We start from the raw sequence: 9,947 nt of genomic DNA, 5'->3' as shown, positions 1-9,947 counted from the left end.
CCTTCAGGTAGCTGTAGACAGCAATAAGGTCACCCCTGAGCCTCCTCTTCTCCAGGCTAAACAACCCCAGCTCCCTCAGCCTCTCCTCACAGGGCTGTGCTCCAGATCCCTCCCCAGCCTTGCTGCCCTTCTCTGGACACCTTCAAGTGTCTCAATGTCCTTCTCAAACTGAGGGGCCCAGAACTGGACACAGGACTCAAGGTGTGGCCTAACCAGTGCAGAGTCCAGGGGCACAATGACTTCCCTGCTCACACTACAGCAGGTTGCTCACAGCCACATCCACCCTGCCCTGAAAAGCCTCCAGGGATGAGGCTTCCACCACCTCCCTGGGCAATCTGTGTCCATCTCTCACAACCCTCATTCCTCAGCTCATCAGCTCTAACTATAATTATTGTGTGACATTGATGTTGTACACTTTGGCTCAAGACAGCCTCCCTGCATCTGGTATCCTTCCTGTATCTGACAGAAGGTTTGCACATAAGAGTTTTTCATAAAAGGGATATCCAGTGTGTTTACACAAGTTAATTGCAGCCAATAGGCCTAACCCGACCCAATCTAAGTGATTTCCTTCTCTGTGCTTTCTGCCATTCCTTGCTATCATCTCTTAGGTCTCCCTGGAGCCTCTTCTCCAGGCTGAACACCCCCAGCTCCCTCAGCCTGTCCTTGTAGCAGAGCTGCTCTAACCCCCTGATCACTGCCTGCTCCTGGCCAGCTTCTCACCCATCAGCCCCCCCAAGTCCTTTTCCTCGGGGCTGCTTTCTCTCACCTCCTCCCCCAGTCTGTATTGATAGTGAGGATTGTTCTGTCCCAGGAGCAGAACCCTGCCCTTGCACCTGGGCCAGCTCAATCAAAGGAGGATTACAATGTAACTCCTGGCTTACAAACATCCGAGAAATGGAGATGTATTTAATCTTTAGGACATCTCTGTAATATAATACATCCCACCAAATCTGCAGGGTGACAGTATTACCCCACTCTCCAGCCCAGCAGGATCATCACACACAAGTGTTTTGGTTTATTCCATTTCCCAAGAGCCTCCCTCTTTTTCACATCAGAGAGGAAATGTCATTAAATCATTAGCCTTCACGTGCCAGCCATGAGCATCAGCTGGCTTCTATTCTCCTTGAAGTGCACTGGAAGCATAATACTAAATCCTTAAAAACACCAAGAGATTCAGGGTCTGCTCCTGGAAGGTGCTCAACATCTTCATTCCTTTGCAGGTCAAACTAGCCCCAAGCATCTATCAAGTGCAGTGCTGAGGGATTGCTTTTACTGCCTTTATTTGTAAACATGCAGCTGTGCAGGGCTTCAAATAACTAGTCAGTGCTGCTCTGCAGCTGAGTGGCAGCTTGTCTGAATCACAGACTAGACACATCATGGGGCTCTGGACAGAACCAGCTCCATGCCTGTTTGCTACCCCTGGGACAGCCCTGGATGAGTGCACCTGTATCGTTCCACACTCCAGCCTTGAATCACAGAATCAGCCTGGCTGGAAGAGACCTTAAAGATCACCAAGTCCAACCAATCACCCAACCCTAGCTGGTCAACCAGACCATGGCGCCAAGTGCCTCATCCAGGCTTTGCTTAAACATGAACTCCCTCCTGGCTACAACCTCCCTTCAAGGAGCTGTGGATGGCAAGAAGGTCTCCCCTGAGCTTCCCCTTCTCCAGGCTAAGCAACCCCAGCTCCCTCAGCCTCTCCTCACAGGGCTGTACTCCAGACCCCTCCCCAGCTTTCTTGCTCTTCTCTGGACACCTTCCAGCATCTCAACATCTTTCTTGAGGGACCCAGAACTGGACACAGTACTCAAGGTATGACCTAACCAGTGCTGAGCACAGGGGCAGAAGCAGTGCTTTAGGGTGGCACCAGCCCAGGTAGTAAACACTCCTGCTCTGCCATATTGCAATGAGTCCCCTCAAGGACCATGGAGCTGCCATTGCTCACAAATGAAGGAAAAAGATAAAATACTGAAAAGCCATGGAGATACCACTGCTTATAGGATGACAGATCTAGGCCAGCTTCAAGCAAGCTGGCTAGTGGCCTTGGGGCAAGATAAGAAAAGTTGAGGCAAGGGAGAAAGAAATGTGACATAAGCAACAGTAGCTCTGATGACTACTTCCCATGTGATAGAAGGAAGGAAGCTGAAAACATGACCACAGTGACAAGCTCTTCTGCTCCCCCAAAAGGTTTATTAGGCTGGGTGCAGAGTTAGATGGCACTGGCTTGGTTTCAACATCCAGGCAACACACTTCTGCACCCAAAACCTCCAGATACAGTGGCAGGTTACCAGAGCAGCTGTGTGATGGACACTTCTAAACTTCAGTAGCTCTGTTTACTGCTTCACCAGGCTCCATCACACAGGACAGACACTTCCATAAGCCTAGGTTCAGGAGCTCAGCCTTGTCCTTACTACCTCCTGTCTGGGTGAAAAGGGCTGCCCACTACACACAGGGGCTTTAGGTTTCAGTGCGGCACCTACCTCTGCAAATACTGAATGGAACTAGCACTGAGCATAAGACTCCACTCTGAGGGTCAAGGACCTAAAAACTGGTATTGACATCCTCTGTGTGCCTAAAACAGTTTTCTGTCTCTGGCTACCACTACATAAAACAACTGCATTGTGCTGTGCTGGCCATGCAAATGTTTGTGTCAGTTTAGAGCTAGCTACTGGCAGTAGCTACACAGATTGTGAGGCAGTGAGGAGCCCAGTTTCAGCCCTTGCTCTAGCCTGTACCTCCTCAGATGGCTGGAACTGCTCAGGTGGAAAAAACACCCCAGACCTCATTCCCCAGAAAAGCTGACTTCTGAGGTTCAGCAGTCATGTGAAGCCTTTTTTTCTTTGGCAACAACTCTCTCCTCTTAGTGGCCAAAGTCTGCCTAAGATGCTCCTTAACTTCGAATTTGGATGTGAGCGATTCCTTGTCATTACCTGAGAGTCTCTTCAGTCCTGCTGGCAGTAGTGGTTTTTCCTCACTCTTGGTTGTTAAGAAGTTATTTTCCTTCTCTGTTTTGGCAGCCCTGTCTTTAGAAGCTGCCACCAGACAGGCTAGTTTTGCTTAAGTGGAGTGCATGCATAATGTGAGGGACCAGTGGGAACTGCTCTCCTTTCTGTGCAAGGTTGATGGGCAGCAAGTCCAGTGACAGCTTTGCTGATGCAGGGGAACTTGACAAAGCAGCAAGCTTTAAAGATCTACTGCAAATGGACAGCTCTGCCTGCCTGCCTCCTGACTTCTCAGTGGGTGAACACTTTAAACAAAGACAAAAACGAAAAGCTGACACAGTTTGCAGATGAGAAGAGTTGTTACACAAGAAATATGGACTGCTAGATGAGAAGAGATGTCGGGTTTAAAGATACCTCAGTGCCACAAAGAGAGACTGCTTAAAGAGAAGACCTGGGGCGGTTTAGTCTTGAGAAGAGAAGGCTGAGAGGGCATCTGGTCAAGATCTGTAAGTATCTGAGGGGTGGGTGCCAAGGTGAAGGCAATGGTCTCTTTTTGGTGGTGCCCAGTGACAGGAGAAGGAACACCAGGTACAAGCTAGGACACAGGGGGTTCTACCTCAATATAAGGAGACACTTCTTTACTGTGAGAGTGATGGAACACTGGAGCAGGCTGCCCAGAGAGGTGGTGGAGTCTCCTTCTCTGGAGACTTTCACCCAGCTGGATGCATTCCTGTGTGGCCCGCACTAGGTGATCCTGCTCTGGCAGAGGGGTTGCGTTCAGTGATCTCAAAGATCCCTTCCAACCCCTAACATTCTGTGATCCTCTGAAGAGTCCTTTGCAAATGAAAATTGCCTGTGCAAACTTAAGGTATTTATTTAGGAAGAGGGCACTTAAGAGCCTTTGAATAGCTATGGAGGTACACAGCAGCAACTTCAGAAGACCCAGAGACCATGAGAGAGAAGAGTTTCTTACAGAGCTCCCATTGCAGTGAGGGTACAAGGAGGACTGGTGTAATCTTTGCATCAGAAGCAAGGAGAACAGCAGTCTGAAAACTTCTGCAACAGATTGTTTCCATCCTGGTGGAAATGCTGGCTTCATCAGAACCAAGAGCTTCACAGGAGGACGGCCAGTTCGGGGGAGTTTTAGGCTATGCCTTTAATTTCTTTCACAGAGCTTGAATAGAAACATAGTAAAATGTAAATAAATCACTGCTGGGTGTAAACAGGAAAACCAAGACAATTCTGAACAACATCATTGGAAGAGATAAAGAACTTAAACTGGTGGTAGATTTGGGAGGAGATGTTGGTCAGTTAGAGGGCAGAAGGGCTCTGCAGAGGGACCTTGACCGACTAGACAGATGGGCAGAGTCCAACAGGATGGCAGTCAACAAATCCAAGTGCCAGGGGCTGCACTTTGGCCACAGCAACCCCATGCAGAGCTACAGGTTGGGGTCAGAGTGGCTGGAGAGCTGCCAAACAGAGAGGGACCTGGGGGTGCTGATTGACAGCCACCTAAACATGAGCCAGCAGTGTGCCCAGGTGGCCAAGAAGGCCAATGGCATCCTGGCCTGCATTAGGAATGGTGTGGCCAGCAGTAGCAGGGAAGTCATTGTGCCCCTGGACTCTGCATTGGTTAGGCCACACCTTGAATCCTGTGTCCAGTTCTGGGCCCCTCAGTTTAAGAAGGACATCGAGACACTTGAACATGTCCAGAGAAGGGCAACAAGGCTGGGGAGAGGCCTTGAGCACAGCCCTGTGAGGAGAGGCTGAGGGAGCTGGGGTTGTTTAGCCTGGAGAAGAGGAGGCTCAGGGGTAACCTCATTGCTGTCTACAACTACCTGAAAGGTGGTGGTAGCCAGGAAGGGGTTGGTCTCTCCTCCCAGGCAACCAGCACCAGAACAAGAGGACACCATCTCAAGCTGTGCCAGGGGAAGTTTAGGCTGGAGGTGAGGAGAAAGTTCTTCCCAGAAAGAGTAACTGGCCATTGGGATGTGCTGCCCAGGGAGGTGGTGGAGTCACCATCCCAAGAGGGGATTGGACGTGGCACTTGGTGCCATGGTCTAGTCATGAGGTCTGTGGTGACAGGTTGGACTTGATGATCTTTGAGGTCTCTTCCAACCTTGGTGATACTGTGGTATCAAAACAATCTCTCTTCTCTTCTCGCTTCTTCACTCTGGAGAGACACTATCTCCCTTCTGCTTGGCCTTGGCTGCACTGTTTTGGTTAAGTCTAACTTCTCTGCTCCTTTCTCTTTTCCCTTTTTGTCCAGGCAGGGGTCTGAGTAGGCAGAAAAGGAGAAGCTAGTAGCTTCCCCTGGTATCTTGGCCAGGGGGGTTCTTGTGCTGTTTATCAATTGTAAATCCCTGTCAATATTGTAACTCCTGGATATTTTTATACATATTCATTGCATTCCATTACAGAGTGTAGTTCTGCTTGTAAGTACAGCTTCCATTTGCTTCCAACTGAGCCGGTCTGGCGAAGTTAATGCTGGGGGTGGGGTGGGGAGGAAATTTCAACCCATCACACAGTTGAAGAAATCAGAAGATGTACTTTGACACATAGAGTTTGCCTGGTAACATCCTTGGTGAAAATTTAAGAACTCTAAACTAGAATACCATTATAAATATCCATAGGAAGCTTCCAATTCCCTTCTGCATGCAGTGGTGGGCAAAGATTTTGTACCCTGTGTGACACAGTAGTGAGCCTGGTACAGTAAGAAAATAAACAGCTGGGGTATCTGCATCTTAACAACACAGGCAAGAAAACCTGGAGAAGCTGATAGGGAAAAGAGAATGCATGAGCATCAGAAAACAGCTTCTGAGACCATTAAAACAAACGAGAGGTGACTCGCTCATGGTTCCAATACTGCCAGGGGGAGAAGGAATACAGAACACAGCATGCAGAATAGAATACAGAGTTAACCAGGTTGGAAAAGACCTCAGAGATCATCTAGTCCAACCTATCACCCAACACCATCCAATCAACTAAACCATGGCACCAAGTGCCTCATCCAGTCTCTTTTTAAACACCTCCAGTGATGGTGACTCCACCACCTCCCTGGGCAGCACATTCCAATGGCCAGTCTCTCTTTCTGGGAAGAATTTCTTCCTAACATCCAGCCTCATCCTCCCCTGGTGCAGCTCGAGACTGTGACCTCTTGTTCTGCTGCTGGTTGCCAGGGAGAAGAGACCAACCCTCCCCCATCTGGCTACAACGTCCCTTCAGGGAGTTGTAGAGAGCAAGAAGGTCTCCTCTGAGCCTCCTCTCCTCCAGGCTAAACAACCCCAGCTCTCTCAGCTGCTTCTCATAGGGCTGTGCTCCAATACCCTCACCAGCCTTGTTGCAGGTTCAGGGTAGAAGAGCATAGCAGGAACCAACATCTTGAAACTGAAGCCAGACAAAATCCAGCTAGAAATAAGGGGAGAAAAAATAGTATGGACAATGGCATAATATTTAAGCAAACTGTAGTGGAAATGATGGATTCACAGTCTTGTCTTCAGATCAATACTACACACTGCTCTGGAACACAAGCTTTAGCCAAGCAGAAGCCCTTAGGATCAATACAAGGATAATGAATGTAATTTAATGGCCTGCAACACATGGCAGGTCAGAGCAGATGATCTAATGCTCCCTGTGGCTTTGTAATCCAGGGACAGTTGTGCAAGATCAGAAGGTCAGGGGCAGAGCACTGAAATGCATCAGGGGTGTGTATGGCAGCCAGTGCCAGGACTACTATGCTACAAAACTAAGAAATATGGGACTTTGTTTTCACTTCCCTGCATGTCCATCTGTTGATTCTGTTCCTCCAGCAGAGGGTATTTAGTAGGTAAATGACATCACTGACTGTACATGTTCTTACAGAACTCTTTGGATAGCATGTCATTAGGGTCATATTTGCACTTCTGTTATAACATTTGTGATCATCATTTCCAGGCACAAGCAATGATGCTGATAGAGAAGCCTGGCAACCAAAGCACTTGGGAAATGGGAGACTGATGCACTGCCTTCCTTTACTGGAATGGCTTCCAACATGTAGATCTTGCCTGTCATTCACCTGAGCCATCCAGCTGTGGGTCTACTTGGGGCCCCTCTCTGTTCCTCCTGTAGGAGCTGGGGCTCTGTATTACAGTGAATGTAAACTTCCAAAGCATGGTGAGAGAAGGGCCTTGTTGGTTGTGGTTGCTGCTCCCAGCCCTGCTTCTGTATTTAGGCCATGGCTATCAGTACCAAACATCCACAGGATCACTTCTAACACAGCTTCTTCTGGCTCTTCTCTCATGCCAAACAGCCGTGGCTACTGCCCATGCTGGGGCAGAACGTGCCTAGCCCACGGCAGCCTGAGGTGATTGAAAGGTGAGGACTTCCAAGCTGCCTCAGGGGGGATATGGCACCAAAACCAGCAGCACTCTTTGAGTGCAGCTGCCAAGCCAGTTCTGTATCCACAGAGTTGTCCATCCATCAAAGCTGTATTTTACCAGCTTGGAGAGCAGGATGTTGTGTGGGACAGTGTCAAAGGATCTTATAGAAAAGAGTAGGATGAACAAATATATTTTATGCTAGACAACTTTCTCACATTGCAAAGCAGCAATGTCCGTAGCACGGGTGGGTATTTGCTATGCCCAAATCTCTGCCAGTACCTCCCATGAAAGCAGCTTCTCCAGCCTAAATGCACTTATGTTCCCCAGACTGAGCCATCACAGTGTCCCTTTACACCCACTGAAGCTCCTACAGCTGCCCATCTGGTGCCATGTCTCACTTCTCCCACTTTAGTCTATATATTCAACTCATAGCCCTTACTGTACCCAGTGCCAATCTGGGCCCTAGCACCCCTCTGAAGCACTGGGCTAACAGCCCTCTCCTCCTGAATGTTTTCTTATTTTTCCTTCTGCTCCTCATTCCCATGCTGAGCTTCACAACACCTTCTGGGGTGAAATTTCACCTAGCAAACAGGCTGGGCTTCCAGCCTGCCACAGATCTGACTCACTTGCCTGATCCTCAGCAGAACATGGTGTTTCCAGAACAGACCTATTACATAACTTCAGCCAACTTCCTTCAAGCAGGAAGCAGCTCAGCTGCCAAGAATAGCATGCATGTAAACCACCAGCAAAACTAAATGGTCTCAAACTTAGAATCACAGAATTGTCAGAGTTGGAAGGGACCTCAAGGAGCATCCAATTCCAACCCCCCCCCCCCCCCCCGCCATGGCCAGGGACATCTCACAGTACATCAGGCTGCTCACAGCCACATCCAGCCTGGCTGCAAAAACCTCCAGGCATGAGGCTTCCACCACCTCCATGAGCAACCTGTGCCAGTCTCTCACCACCCTCATGGGGAACGACTTCTTCCTCACATCCAATCTCAATCTCCCCATTTCTAGCTCTGCTCCATTTCCCCCACTCCTATCACTCCCTGACACCCTCAAAAGTCCCTCCCTTTCTTGGAGCCCCCTTCAGATACTGGAAGGCCACAAGAAGGTCTCCTTCTCTGGAGCCTTCTCTTCTCCAGACTGAACAGCCCCAACTCTCTCAGTCTGAATCCATAGCAGAGCAGCTCCAGCCCTCTGCTCATCCTTGTGGCCCTTCTCTGGACCCCTTCTAGCACCTCCAGATCCTTCCTGGAACAGAGGCTCCAGAACTGGACACAGTGCTCCAGGTGTGGTCTCACCAGAGCAGAGTAGAGGGGGAGAATCCCCTCCCTGGCCCTGCTGGCCACACTTCTCTTGCTGCAGCCCAGGCTCTGCTTGGCTCTCTGGGCTGCAAGTGCTCACTGCTGGCTCATGTTGAGCTTCTCCTCCACCAGCACCCCTAGGTCCTTTTCTTCAGGGCTGCTCTCAAGCCAGTCCCTGCCCAGCCTGCATTGGTGCTTGGGATTGCCCAAGCTGCAGGACCTTGCACTTGGTGCTGTTGAACCTCCTGAGGTTGTCATGATTCTAATAAGAGCTTTAGTAGCAATGCAGTTTACATCCAGAGGCATCCTTAACCTAAAGTAAGAAAAGTCACAAGGCCTGAGTGTCAGTTAAGGCCCCAGGTCTACCCCAGAAGCAAATCATGGTATTACAAGTCGGTAACATCTCAATTAGATGTGCGGCATTGCCAACACAGGCTGCAGGTGATGCTGACTTAAGTCTGACCTAAGACCAAGAATGCATTTTTCTATGTTGCATTACTTAGTTAAGTATAGAACTAAAGGGGCCAGGTGGCAACTTCGTATCGCTGGCAGTGCAGCAGACAAGAAGGTTCATAGGATCACAGGATGTTAGGTGTTGGAAGGGAACTCTGGAGATGATCCAGTCCAAGCCCGTGCCCGAGCAGGGCCATAGAGTCCAGCACAGGTCACACAGGAATGCATCCAAGGTGAGTTATCAAAGTCTCCAGAGAAGGAGACTCCACAACCTCTCTGGGCAGCCTGCTCCAGTGCTCCGTGACCCTCATAGCAGAAGTCTTCCTCCTGTTGAGGTGCAATCTCCTGTGCTGGAGTTTCTCTCCACTGCCCCTTGCCCTATCCCAGGGTGCAAGTGAGCAGAGTCTGTTCCCTCCCTCTTGACCCCCAGCTCTCAGATAAACATTTATTAGATCCCCTCTCAGTCTTCTCCCCAGACTGAACAGCGCCAGGGCTCCCAGCCTCTCCTCATCATGCAGTGCTCCTGTCCCTTCACCATCCTCACAGCCCTCCATGGGACTCTCTCGGTTTGGTATCATCAGCAAACTTGCTGACCAGAGTTTGTCTGTCTGTCCCCTCATCAATGTCACTGATGAAGGTGTTGAACAGCACTGGACCCAACACTCATCCCTGGGGGACTCCACTAGTTACAGCTCTCCAGCTGGACCTGGCACCCCTGACCACCACTCTTGGGACTCTGTTTTGTAACCAGTTCCTGATCCTGGTCGGCTCTTCTATCCCACACTTCCTGAGCTTGCTCACAAGGTTCTGAGTTCAGCTACTGAACTTCCCCTGTCAGCTTCTTCACTTTGGCTTAGAGTTCGTGCCTGGGCATGTTTAGGTTTT

This window comes from Dryobates pubescens, chromosome 27, assembly GCF_014839835.1.
Source record: "Dryobates pubescens isolate bDryPub1 chromosome 27, bDryPub1.pri, whole genome shotgun sequence".
In the NCBI taxonomy this organism is placed as follows: Eukaryota; Metazoa; Chordata; class Aves; order Piciformes; family Picidae; genus Dryobates; species Dryobates pubescens.
This window is presented reverse-complemented; position numbering follows the sequence as displayed.